The sequence below is a fragment of the Protopterus annectens genome, chromosome 2.part1 (genome assembly GCF_019279795.1).
Source record: "Protopterus annectens isolate FY-2018-M chromosome 2.part1, PAN1.0, whole genome shotgun sequence".
NCBI lineage: Eukaryota > Metazoa > Chordata > Ceratodontiformes > Protopteridae > Protopterus > Protopterus annectens.
In genome coordinates, this window is record NC_056729.1 from 1,805,607,001 (window position 1) to 1,805,621,146 (window position 14,146).

Genomic DNA, 14,146 nt, shown 5'->3' on the forward strand with positions numbered 1-14,146 from the left:
TTTCCCAAACGTTTAGCAACCTCCTAACTTACAATCAGCTCTGACTCTGTCATTCTATCTATTACCTCCCCAATAAGTGTCCTGCCCTCAAAAACTGAGTAAACATCACTCAGCCAAAAGGCCTTTTAGATCATCAAGCAAACTACTACTAGAAGTCACCAACAGCTACAATAACTTTGGAGATGTGCTATATAGTAGTTCAGTGACTAAAAAATGGAACTCTCTCCCCACTAGCATTCAAAACACATCATCCAAAGCCTCCTTTAAAAACCCCATTAGGCAACATCTCAAGCAAAGTTGGCAGTGCCATGACTGCTGCCCAGGCTAGAGAAAGCGAATAAGGTACACATACTAAAGCTAGAGTACTTGATAATAGTTTTCACTCTTACTCACAAACACTAGCTAATGTACAATGTATGTACTGTAGCTGTGTACTATGTATGCATTCTACCTATGTTCCAAATTTCAGCTGTACACCACAAATCTATTCTTCTTCTTCTTTCAGCTTTTCCCGGTTAGGGGTCGCCACAGTGGATCACCTGTCTGCTCATGATTGACAGTGGAGTTTTATGGTGTCAAGTTGCCAGCCCAGCACCCAACCTTCCACAGAAGGCACACACATGCACGCACTCACACCTAGGGCCAATTTAGAGTGTCCAGTCCACCTACAGCATGTCTTTGGGATGTGGGAGGAAACCGTTGCACCCGGAGGAAACCCACATGACCACAGGGAGAACATGCAGACTCCGCACAGAAGGCACCCCAGCTGGGGATCGTACCAGAGAACCTCTTGCTGTGAGGTGGCAACATTAACCGCTGCACCACCGCGGCCGCCCTTACACCACAAATCTATTAATTACCTTTATTTTTAAATTAATATTTTTTTGTTTGTTTGTTCTCTCCACTGTAACTGCTGATGTGCTGCATACCACTGTAAAAACATGTCTATTTTAATTTGTGTGTATACTGATCATGTCTAAATATCTAAATGTATCTGTAATTTTTCTATGTGGAGCTTTTCTGCTTGGGCCTCTGCTGAAAAAGGGCCTTTTCGGCTCAGTCAGACACCCCCGGTTAACAAATGTAAAATAAAATAAATAAAATAAAATAGTGTGGAGCTTTTTCCCCAGGCTTCCACTGAAAAAGAACTTTGCCAAGTTGGACTAAAGATAGAAGCCATTTACCATTAACTACAGGAAGCAGCTCATGGCCTTTGTTCACAAGGCTAACTGCAATAATCAAAGGCAAATAAAGAAAGAAACTAATTCTCTTAATTTCATTTTTCATGAAATTACAATTGCTTTACTTCATATTTCTAATCAGTTTCTTTTCCATAGCACTGAAACAGTACTGAGTGCAGAAGATATAAAAGCAATGAAATATTCTGAAAAGAAAATGGAGGAATGGACAGAAAATTACAAACCTTCTGGCTGGGCCAAACAAAAGCTCTGATTATTGAAATGCTGACAATTTCTGTTAGCCAGTGTTTAACATATACCCCAGGATTCATGAAGCTTGCGCCAGGCGCAGGCATAGCGTAGGCGGTATAACGTCAAATATGGCCGTCGAGCAATTCAGGTACGATCTAATTCCACATGCACTACCGGCGTACGCCAGAACTGCGCAGCCCCCGGCTTAGGTATGCTAATCACCCCATGTGCAGTGTTGCACCATGCAAATGAAGGCATATAGCGATTCATGAAGTGGTGCAGGCATAGCGTAAGCCCATGGAAATGTAAACCAAAAAACATGGTTTACATTTTTCCAAACAGAACATCGGAGCTATGGAAGAGGGCCAGACCCAGGTATCACAATGTTAACATATGCCTATGGCGAAATACACAGCCAATGGCATAAGAAAAGATGCACAACACGTAAATAACAACATTTAATGTCATGTCCACAGTAACGCACAGCACAACTGCAGGGCATGTGTGCGGAAGCTATAACATAAAGAAATAATATAAAAATGTCATAAAATTGCAACATAATAGAAATCAGGTTTACAGCATAATACACAATGGTAGGCATGGAACACCACAACCAAGGTGCAAGGGTTGCTAAGGGCCTGTGATAGTGTTCGGCGCAGTAACTATGAATTAGTAGTCAATGCCATGCAAATGAGGCAGATAATACTGAATCGCAAATATCCCGCCGGATGAAGGTTGTACCATACGGCGCAGCGGTATAACACCGAGGAGTGGCTCAGAGGAGATACATGACATCAGCAGAGGGGTGTGCCACCGTAGCAATAAGCACATTGGAGCAATGGAAATCTGGCCTGTCCGTTGCTAAGCAAAGCTGCAGGACAGGGGTGGGGAGGAAGGTATAGAATCGTTAAGCTGAGAGCACACATGGTGCCCAAAAGCGCATGTGTACGGGGATGAAAACGTGCCCGAAACCCAGTAATCGGACGCACGCACCACAAACAATAGCACAAACAGGAAGGTCATGGGAAGAAAAGAAGGAAATGCGGAAGTAGGGTAATTGGAGTACTAATGAGCAATCAACACCAATCAACCCACGATTGCCAATCGACGGCAGCTGACAAGTCTGCTTGCAGAAACCTGCAAAACAGGATAGGGGAGGCATTGGAATGCAAAGAAAGGAAGGGAGGTATTGGATTGCAAAGATAGGAGACCTGACACAGCAGAGCAAAGCAAACCGACAGCAGACCGGCAGTAGCACACATAACGCAAGATACGCCAGGTCCAGGAAAGTATAAATGAAAGTAGGCTGCAGGATACACGCCAGAAAATGGTAGGTGCAACGTGCAGAAATGTAAAGGGAAGGTCAAGAGGTAATCCACGGCAGGCAAATGTAATTCAACACCAAAGGTACCACAATAGTAGTTCCGGCAGTAAAACACATAAGATACCCTGTAGCTACGATCGTACATACATACCCTATGACATCATCGGTGTTCACAGCATAATAGTATAAAGTGTGAAAGCACCCAACACACACCTGTGTATTCCCAAACACTGCACCATAGGTGTAAACACACGGGGAACTTTTAAAATGTACATGTTGGGAGCTGCCATAGCTGTGATTCATCAGCATGTGTTAGAGACTGACGGTGTTGTGGAGGATGATGCCGACAACCACCGCAGGCCTCGGAGGAGAAGGAGAGTGTTCAGACCAAGGGTAACCTACCAGGGGCTACATGACCTGGAGATAGTAGAGCATTACAGGGTGGACAGGGACATGTTACAGCAAATAGTGGAGCTGTGCCGGCCATGCCTGAGAACCAGAAACAACAGAGGGGAACCCATCCCAGTGGACACGAAGGTATGTGTAAGCCTGAAAATACTGGCCACAGGTACCTTTCAAAGGCCAACTGGAGATATAATGGGTATCTCACAGGCATCAGCATCCAGGGTACTACACCAGTTCCTGGAAGCCATGTTACCACATGCCAATGAGCAGATATACTTCCCCCGAACTGAGGAGGAGTTGGCCAGCAATATGCGCCACTTCCACCATGTGGCGCACTACCCAGAGGTACTGGGTGCGATAGATTGCACGCACATGCAAATCAAGTCACCACCCGATGAGCATGGTAGGCGCCACATAAACTGCAAGGGATTCCACTCCATCAACTGCCAGGTCATGTGAAATGCCCAGGGCATTATCATGGATGCGTGTGCTGGCAGCCCTGGAAGCTACCATGACTCCCATATCTGGCATGCCTCACAGCTGTATCAGGTATTTGTCAGGGGGGACATCCCACATGGCCATCTTGTGGGGGATGCTGGCTATGCACTGGAGCCGTGGATGATGACTCCCATCAGAAATGCACACACACCCATGCAAGAACGCCATAATGAGGCACATGCACAAACCAGAATCATCATAGAGCGTGTGTTCGGGATGCTGAAATCACAGTTCCGGTGCTTGGATACATCTGGTGGAGCCTTGCAGTACTCTCCAGGCACGTGTGCCCACATCGTCATAGTATGTGCCATGCTACATAATATGATCCTGCGGAAGCAGCTGCAGCAGGGACAAAATGGTGAAGGCACTCATAGCCCACCGCAATTGCCAAGGCCATTACAGGCACAGAGGGATTCGGACCATGAACACACTGTGCTAGCCCCAGTAGGCAGACGGAGGCGTGCCCAATATGCCTACGCATTGGCAAAGAGGGAACGTATAGCACATACTCTGACAGTGTAGGCCCCTACGGACTGACACCTCTCCACCTGCACACACAGTAAAATGGATGGCACACAAACATGACCACCTGTAAATTGTAATGTATAGGTGGCCCAATGTGTGACTCCTACATAGGCAGCCCTCAAACATTGTAAACACAACAGCTAGTGGAACACGGAATGCCAACACCTGAGCAGTGCATGAGCCTTACAGCATATGGTGGTGCTGTGTGCCTGTCACGTTCCCCGCCAGATATATATATATATATATATATATATATATATATATATATATATATATATATATATATATATATATATATATATATATATATATATATATATATATATATAAATATAGATATATATATATATATATATATATATATATATATATATATATATATATATATACACATATGCATATATATAATACAGATAGAAAGGGCAATAGAGTGATATATGGTGATATAGATGGATTCAGCGATATCTGCAAATATAATAGATAGTTCAACGACATTCATAACACCTTGGAGGTACAAATAAATAGGATACTGCCAACCATGGAATGTGTAACATACCGACATGCGTAACCACGAGGCTGAAAGACCGATAGAACACAGTACCAGAACAGTACAGCCACGAGTAATAGTATGATGATATGAAGGGACATTTAGTCACTGCTGCCGGTGTTGCAGTCCACGTAGGTACTGTGTTCAACTGTGTTTGTGAGTGCCGTAGTCTGTGTAAGTGTGCGTTGAGGGTGCCGTGTGCATCTCCGTGTGACTGTAATGTGTGTGTGTGTCTGCAACATGTGTTTGTTAGTGCCAAGTCAGAGGCAGATCAGTACGGTAGGTGTGGGTATAGCTAGCCGTAGGCATACGGTTACTACCTGTCCCACAGTAGGAGGGACAGCCCCACCCTGGGCAGGTGTGTCCTGACATAAAACAGTACAAAGGGCAAATGTCCGAGATGGTAGGACATAAATATGTCCCATATATAATGTAATAGTCGTATTTAATAGTTATGCCTGTATGTAAGAAACGTAAATGTTACATGCAATATGATAAGTAGCCAAAGTCACACAACAATAGGTATGTATTGAGAATAAAAGTATGTGCTAACCTGTGTACTGACCGTGGCTACGTGTTGGCCGTAAACACCGCTGTGTGTCCCGCAAGTGTCCAACAATGACCATATGAAAATGTGGCAACCCATGGCAAACAGGCTCTTTTTACCAACACAATCACAATGACTGCAAATATCTGGGACAGAAATACAAGGGATAGCTGTCACTTACACATATCCCTTGATATATCGCTGCAATTACGGAGGTATACAAGTAGCAAGCTCACCTGCAGACAATATAGAAACCAATTAACAATGGCCCAATGTACAATCCCGTAACATAAGTCTACTAACTGTTAGCTCACTAATTAGGGACGGAGCCCACACACATATATACGGATTATGTAGAAATGCAAGGCCCACAAACCTGTATATGCTACGTACACCCACCGACATCCCCCACACTAGAAACTAAAGCAATACAGACTGTAATAGCAGCACAAACATCCAGTCAGTCAATTACATCTGCAGAACCCTCAAAATACCGTGTGAGAGACACAATTAAAGGCGTCATGCAAAATTGCAGGCGTTGTATAATGGAACAAACAGCCATGTTACAGGTTTCGTTTGCAATACTCCATTATCAGACGTTGGGATGACAGATACACCCACATGTTGAACCAAATACTCTACCTGTCACACACAATCCACGGGGGACATGAATCCAAAGTATACTTGTCTCCATGCATAGCAGTTGCAATTACACATAACAAAACACAATACAGACCGTCTCCCCGAAGGTAGGGCAAATAGGCAACGCCCAAGTGGAGAATTCAATTATACCCCACTGTTGCCACGTAATTGGTGAATGGAGTAGCTGCACAGCTGATATGCAAGTAATTAATCGCTCAGGAACACCAATTGGTGGGATGAATCCACATGTTACAGGTATCGACGTATATAAGGATGACTTGCCAGACATTCAAACTGTATGCTCATACCGAATACCAGTTGAAACACTGTGAGAGAGATAGAAATGAAACGCCGTAATGATAACAAGGTATGTAGAATGCCCGATATGTAAGGTTATGTATAGCATGATCTGTATTAATTAGTTTTACTGTATGTATAGCCTGGTTTGCATTAATTAAACGTGTCCGCAATGCATAAAGTGGGGAAAGGTATTTATGTAGTGATGTCTTGTTGAGCATACTAACGCTTGTAGAAACTGTGCGTCCAGCAGTGGGACACAAGGTACACAGCACAGATACCACAAGGGATGCTACATGAGGGCGTTAAACAGAACAATTCCATACAACCCGCCGTCAGTGGTAGGGTATGTCCAACAAGGACGTGCCATAGCAGGGGATAGTATATGTTGATATACTGTCACAGCACGCATGTGTATGGGCATATAACGTTAATGACATATCTAAGGTGGTTCCGCTGTGCAAGTATGCTTTGCATTATGGGATACTATGTGAAATATGTGTAATGTATAGTATTATAGGTAGATATGACAGATATTCTACACAGCATAACAGGCATATCATGCATACCACAGGTATCGTCTATTGGCATGTACAATAACAGGATACATATGGCTTGTAGGCATGGGACATTGTAATTGCATGATAGCTAATCTAAATTGAAGGGCTACCAAGTAACCATGCACAAAGGACATGTAATAGCTTCACAGGTGCATAGTGGGGTACTATGCAGTCTGGCAAGTCCATGTGTAAGCACAACTGCAGTGTTCACACTAGTGGCACCCCTCTAGGGTAGTGTCCTGTGAACAGCAGAGCCATGTGTCACCTGCACCTCTGCACAGTACAGCCACTGCAGTGATCACAGGCCTACATGTGTCTCCCAACCACCAAGGGAGGTATCACATGAACAGTGCTACTGAGTGTCCCTGCGTGATGTACATAGGACTTATGTTCCAAAGCATGGTGAGTGTCCAGTTTGGGAATGTAACCCACAAGCACATCCCACTCATTGTGGCGTGTGTGCACATATCCATGAGCATGTTGCTCACAGTGGCCTCAGCTTATGTCGCGTATGAGGAGTATATCCATTAATAATGTTGTGGACATGGGCCCTGTTTGATCAGCAGAGGTGACCCCTGAGTATGTAGTATGCAAATGTGTACAGATGTGGTGTCCGTAGTGCAGCCGCATACTTAAACTGTCGGAGCTCAGTAAACGTCATGGCGTGTTAATGTTGTGGTATGTAAAGCTGTAGCTGTTGTGTAAGGTACACCCTAAATGGGGTGGTGTTCCCTTGAATGTGTGTAGATGTCTTGAGTTCAGAGGTACAATGGGTGCCTATGTACCAGCTACACACCCAGTACAGATAGGTGTGGCCACGTAGAAGGATATCCATGCCACAGTGGCAATACGTTAACCACAGGAGTGGGTGCAACATATGTGTGTACTGCAAACATGTACAATGTGATATGTATGTAGGGGACTACCATCCATGTGATAGTCAGTGGGTGAATGGTGTAATGCAAAGGTGATGTTCATGCACCTTGTGTCATGCAGCTTGATGCCATGATAGTCATATCATGTATCTGTCACAGCGACACCCATATGGATGGAGTCAGTATCATTTGGTGGAGCAATCATGGCACTTTGTATGCAGGGGTTTGAAAGCTAGGCAGGGAAAGTCCCCTGTGCTAGCCTGTACTGCAGGGAAGCATATACTGAACATGAGGGGCCCTACGACTGAGGACTGTGGTATGCCAAATGTACCTGACATGTAGTAGGTACTATGGTATGCTGGCCTCACTGTGTGTGTCCTGTCCATGAGCCACATTGCATAACATCCTAAGACATAGGGTACGATGTGCAGGTGGATGTGTATGTTGTCAATACCAGAATGGAGAATGGTGCTGAAAGGCAATGAGAGGACAATGTAGGATGTGTGGACTCCCGTACCATCAGCAACTGCCCTGGTAACTGTATGAAAGGAGTCCACCATGTGTAGGGGCCATGCTCTGGCCCTAACAAGCCCAACCCGGGTGGCAGCAAAGGACGGGAGACCAACAATGTCTCTGTGAATGACGTCCTTGATGATGTGCCCCATAGCCATGCAGAACAGTCCAGTCAGGTGTGTAGGACTATAGTCCCACTAGTGCATTGTGATGCCACCTGTGTGTAGTGTGATAAATGCTGCTGTGTGTCATTCAGGGGCTACAATGTCTGAAACAAGGCTATTACTGAATATGGTGGCCTAGTGGGGAGACATGTCATTCAGAGGTTGGTGGACATCACAGCCTGGGACGTTGGAAGGTGACATGGGGCCAGTGTCCCAGGACATATAGAGTGCAGGTCAGTAATGTGTAGGTGTGACCACAGGGACACCACAATGTTCATATATGGATTGTGGCCCTGTAGTGAGTGAGAGGGTGTAATGTTAGCATTGAATCCATCCTCCAGCATGTTGCCAACATCACCTGGGTCTGTAATGTTCCAGAGTGACTTTTGTATGTGACAGCAGATGTGGGTGTTGCCATCGACTACTGACATACCACCATAATGCCTGGTGGTACACCCCAGAATGTGTCACAGTCATGTTTACGTAGCTAGTCTCGGAGTATGTGATGAGGGACCCTGTGGCCCTACCATGGCTGACCAGTGAGCCACACTGGCCTTGTTCAAGAGAAATCTTGACCAATGGATGGGAGATCGCAGATATACCCCAGGGATTACCTCAGTGTCACTGCTCAACAGAGGCACAGCAAAATAATGGGTATAGTTCCCCATACTAAAGGGGTGGCGTAAGCCACAAAACTATGGGCTAGGCTTGTAAATGCCCTCGGGCAGATAGCCTAGTATGAACCTATGAACCTATGAACCTATGAACACCACCCATGGGAATGTACACCATTGTGCAACAGCCTACACCTGTTGTTGTACATCATATGTCCATGGAACATGACCACCAGAGTGGCGTCTGTTATCTGGTGTGTACCATCATGGCTCTGTGTGGAATAGCATGATCCATGCAGTTGTGTACATGCTAATGAAGTGCACTGGGGTATGTGTCAGCATTTGTATGTGCATTGTCCATCTGCACGGGTGTCATGACGTTAACAACTGCTGTCAGCAGACGTCTGTAGTAGGTGCTGTAGTACTCATGTACTGTGTATGCTGTGATGGGTGTGGTGCCGGGATGTGGCTAACAAGGTTGATTAGCATATGTTCGGAATCCAACAATGAGGGGATAACCCCAGGTGTGTAACACCAGTCACATGGTGGTAGTGTTCATGTCAAGGTTAATGTAGGTCTTGGAGGTGGTGTGTATGGGTTGATCCAGCAGAGCGGAGGTTATGACTCATGGATGTGTCGGTACATGAGTGGCTATCCCAGTTAAGTGTGGGGTAGTGTCAGTCACACATCAGTAGTAGCTGTCTGAGGCCCACTGTCCAATATAACAACAAATAAGGTATGTTAACCGTGGGGTATGATGTTGACTCTGTAGCTTGTTACAATGTGTATAGCGGTCCCAGACACAGTTAGTTGCATGTGGAGCACCTCTGATGCATTGTGCTAAGTAACTAGCCAGGATGTGTGCACAACATAGTGGGATATGGGAACCCCTCAGCTGTGGGTGTGCCGGTCCAGGTATGTGCCTGAAAGGTATGGTCCGTCTATAACCTGTCATTGCAGGTGTGCTCTGCAGAGCCTAGAGGCAGGTCCCAGTCACTGCAGAGATGTTTGAGTGGTGCATTATAAGGTGTGCCTTGCCTGCATGCGTCACAGAGGAAGATGCAAGCATTGCGTCACATGACCCCATGTCGTGCTTGCCAGTTCCCGTTCTGCCGGTGACAGTTATTGGAAATTGTGCAAGACAGGCAGTGTAGACGCAGCAAGAGCCTTACATGTGAGCTGTACTCCCAGGGCTGACAGGTGCAAGTCATCTGTGCCACAGCATTGTGTTTGACCAGGTCAGTCAAAGCGGACAGATACCAGATGCCTGTGGAATGACAATAGGAGTATAGGCAACTGTTGAAGTGACACAGTCGGTCGTTGTACAGTGGTATCATGTCCGGACGAATGCAAAATGCTCCCCAGGGCTTGGCCCACACCCTCAGGGCAATAAGATTGGTGAGCTATTGCATGTCCCTGCACACGTAGTCTGTGAAGTGGCATCACAGGGCAGTCACATTAACATGGAGAATGACAGTCACATCGTACCTGGTGAGGTGTGGCATGGGTGCATAGGTTATGTTGCAGAAGCAGTTACCTGACAGCAAGATGTAAGCGACTATCGCCTTGTGTAGCCTGCTGTGTGGAACTGCAGTGTGACTCCCTACAGAGTCACCTATGACTGGTGTGTTGTGAATGTTATAACTCCCTATTGGCTGTATGTGATGGGCACACATGAGTCTGTGGGCTATAAGCTGGTGATGTTGTCTTCCATGATGGGCGCTACCTCTGGTGCCTAAACTGAGTATGGAGACGTACTGCACAAGTTGTCCTCGTAGGTGTGGCCAGTGGTGTAGATCATGTGAGACTATGTGATGGGTGGGGTGTGTTGCGAATGTTACACATCCCCAAATGACTGTCAGGTGCAGTCAGGGTTGGTGACAGCATTACCCCCAGCCATAGCTGTCAACCTCCTGTCCCCAAAATTAGGAACATTAGCCCTCATACTGTGTGACAAATGGGCAAAACGTGGAACACTTACAACTGGCTTACTAACAGCTTCAACTAGGAAGGGCATATGATGGCTAAAATAGGCTGGTTTTACATATAAAACAGATATTCTAATGAATTAATATGATTCCCATCTATTTAGCCATGGCTAGCAGGTAAACAATTTCCAACAATGAATGTGTGACAGACCCTTTCAATGTGGAACCTTGAGGAACATGCACATTTTAGAACCCCAAATGAGGTACGTTCCTCGTAATGAGGTACACTTGAGAGCTATGCCTCCAGCACGGCTGCAAAAGTGCATCCCCCACAGGCTGTAGTGTCGTATGTTGGGAGGTGAGCATTGAATGTGTACATGAGACAATTGCTCTATTGCCACATGTACGACATATCCCTCATATAGACAGGCAGTATCACTGGTACGTGACAGTTGGACATGCCTGTATATACAACCATGTCCCACAGGATATGTGCATTACGTGTGTACAACAGCTGTTGTACCATAAGAAAGCTGGGAAGTGTAGGACAGCCAGTGTACCTGTGGGAAATGGTGTGGAATGGGTACTATAGTAATCAGTAGCTCATGACATGCTCACAAGTTCTGAACAAGTGCCTAGCATGACCATACAATACAGATAGGGTGTTGGATAATATCAACCCACAAGTGGTGATGACAGTCATTTTGGGTGGCACTGCACTATAACCCTGCTGAGTATGGTGTGCATGTCCATGAACCATTATCACTATAGATGTTAGCAGTACAGATGTACAAGACAGCACGGATATTTGATTACAAATAACTTTGTATGTCACAGGAGTGTTCCACCAGTGGCCTGTTGACAGACTCACAACTACAAAAGGTGCAAGAGTGACATGTGCACATCACACCAGTGCCAGCTACAGTAGAACAGGGTTAATGTGTTGTACCCCACCCTCATTGTAGCCCATACCAGACATACAAATGTTAGGCATCTGTGTATGTAAGGCTGTGAATGGCCATGACCTATCAGTATAGCTGTGTTAGTGTTGTGAACAACATACAGAATGGGCTGTGTGGGTGAGGTGTGTGACATATGTGCACAGTCTGATGGATGATACCAGCATTATCACCGCTAGGTGAACATCCCTGTACCCATAAATTACTACCTAGGCTGTGGTCAACATTATGGACACTGTGTAAGGGATGGTGCTGTGCAGTGCACCCCCCGACTTGGTGACGCCTCCAGGCCCCTTAGGTAGTCATATGAGGTACCCATGTCATGTCAGGGTGCCATCCATGAGCACGGAGATCACTGGACAGGCATATACAGCAATGTGGTGACCAATATTGGATCACATACCACCTTTAAGGGGTAATGGCTATGCATGGATTTGCGATACCAGCCTTCACAATCCTCACCTCCACTATGCAGCATGCTGTCTACCTTGCAGAAAGACATTTGCTACACCATGATGATGGACATGCTACATGTCCATAACCTGATCTATAAGACTTATGTCATGGACAGCCACCGTCCTAATACTAGGATCGCCACAGGCTGGACAGATCCCTGTGCCATATATGTGACATACTCCCGCCATACCATGCAACCCTGTCCATCAAAGCTGCACATGTCATCCCAGTCATACATGGTGTGATGGCCGCATGGTAGATGTACTATCAACTGACTAGATCAGTAATGTGGCACTGATGCACCTTGCGGTGGCATAATGGCTGTCTGTTACAGCTTGGAAACCGTGCCCGCACATGCTATAGTTGATAACCATCCCTGCGAATGTCGTCTGACTAGCCATTGTCCCATGTCTATCACATGTGCAATACAGGCGATCCGTGGCAGGATGGTGAACAGTTGTACAGTGCTGTGTAGATGTATATGGCAAAACACATGCATGTACAGGTGTCCATGCGTATGTGTGCATTGTCACAGCTCAAGTCCATTACAGCTGTGTCTGTGTTGATATGTGACATATACACAGCATCCAGGTCAACAGCATTACCGTGGACACATCCAGGCATGTGCAGATAGGTAAGAACACAAGTGCAGGCAAATAGACATGCCCACAGCAAGACAACATTTACATGGAGTATGAACACTGTAATGAGGTGACACACATATATGGTGATGATATCCAATGCATAATGGGTGTGACGTGTGTGACACAAACACGTCAGTCATGTCAGTGTCATGATGCTTTGCAAAGATAACTGTGCAGATGTAGGTGTCATAGAAATGTATGTGCAGCAGTATATCTGTACATCTCTGAAACTGTGACCTGTCACCATCATTATGTCTTACAGATAATGCCCCGTAGATGCCTCCCAGCATACAGCCGCCAGGAGGATGATGTCCTCATCCCACAGCTCCATGACAACTATCACTTGTTGTTCAGCCATGTGCCACAGCATGCCCAACAGCGAGATGACCTGTGGCAGGATCTACGCAGGAGGGTGAACGATGTGGGTGGCCATAACCGCACCTACCAGCAGGTGCGCAGACACTGCATGGACTTGATACGACATGCAAAACAACATGCCACTGCAATTGCCAGGGAACAAGGTGGAACAGGTGGTGGGCCACCAACCCAGCCCCCACTCACACACACCGAGGAGCTACTGGCCAGTCTGGGGACACCCAGGGAACAGCATCCAGAAACACTAGCTGCCATCGTGGAGGTGGGTGTCTCCCAACCAATGAGCCTGGAGTTGCCTGGTAAGTCAGTACTGCACATATGGCTATTATATCACATGTAGTTGCATGTGTCACTGTACATTATGTAAAGTAACAAGATATGCAAGGTATGTGGACACACATGCTGCATACTACAGTATGCTATGCTGTGTATGCACACATGTGCATACTATATGCTATTACACAGGTGAATGTGTTCACATGCACAGTGCAACCTGTGGCTGTCATACAGTCATGGATAATGTTCATACTGGTGTGTCACCCCTATACAGGTACCTCTGGCGTGCCGCACAGACATGAGTCCGTTGCAGGTGAGACTGTCATCAGTATCAGGCATGTTACAGTGTAGATCTATTTGCCATGTGGCCAGTTAACACTTGCACACCTGATGTTTGTTCCAGTCACGATATGCAGGTCACATCACCCATCATTCACACAGGCCACCCATGTGCAATATATACAAATGAAATGATATACCAACTTGAAACCACAGTACTTGTCATTGCGACATGTGTGGTCAGCTGTGCATACAACGGTGGAGGTGTTCTACAATGGAGGCATATGT